The sequence below is a fragment of the Suricata suricatta genome, chromosome 13, assembly GCF_006229205.1.
Source record: "Suricata suricatta isolate VVHF042 chromosome 13, meerkat_22Aug2017_6uvM2_HiC, whole genome shotgun sequence".
Classification (NCBI taxonomy): Eukaryota; Metazoa; Chordata; class Mammalia; order Carnivora; family Herpestidae; genus Suricata; species Suricata suricatta.
In genome coordinates, this window is record NC_043712.1 from 6,961,651 (window position 1) to 6,962,682 (window position 1,032).

Below are 1,032 nucleotides of genomic sequence, written 5' to 3' on the forward strand. Positions count from 1 at the left end.
TATTTCAGCTCTGGTGACCCCTCGGCTATGACATCAGCCTGCCTCCTGAACTCCCAGGAAGTTCTCTTGGCCCACCATGCTGCCCTAGGAGGTGGTGGCACTTACCAGGCCACGGTGGAGGTGACATTGTAGTTCCAGTAGTCGGTCAGCTCATAGGTGGTGGTGTAAACCTTAAATTGTCTGTGTTTTTCTTTATTAATTTCATTTCCTGCCAATCCCAAGACGTACCATTTTCCCTGGAACTACAGAGAGGCTGATGATAGGCAGAGCCTACCCAAGGGGCCCTCATCCTCCATCCCTGCAGTAATCTCTAGGCAGCTTGGCCCTGAACCAGGGACCCAGACTAGCCCCAAAGGCTGTGCTGATGCAGCCAGCAGGAGCTGGGGAGCTCTGAGCGTGTCATGGACAGAGTGACCCTCGGCAAGTGGCCATCTGGCTTCCCTGAGCCTAGTTTCCTCATCATGTCGGGGATGTGAAGGTGTTTCCACCTTGCAAGGGCTGTGGGGATTATGGAAGAGAGTGTGGACCAGGGGAGTTCTGCTCTCTTGACCCTCTTGTCAGCAAGGTTGGGTGTGGATGGGGTCATGGGGTGAGCCTTCCATCGGGGGACCTGATGTCAGGCTGACCTGAAGCCTGAGGCCTTCCTGCCTCTCCTCCCCTCTCCACACACTCTTCCCAGGGCCTCCCTGCAGCTGCCCCTCCAGGCCCCTTACCTCCTTATTCTGGAAGTCACGCTGTGGAGGGACATCTCTCAGAGCCGGGGCTGGGAGCAGTTCTGGGGTGGAGCCCCGGGCCTGGATCAGCAGGGCAAGTCCCAGCCACAGAAGACCTAGGGCCATAGCTTCAGGGACAAGGAAGCAGGCACTGCTGTGGATATTTCCTGACAGAGGATATAAGTGAGGAGGCTTCTGGGGGGATGCTATTTATGCTCTCTGTGGCCAATGTCTCATCCCAGGGTGGAGCGACTTATCCTTTGCTAAATTCTGGAAGAGTGAGGCAATTGCCAGCAACTCGTGCGGAAGATCATGGCAA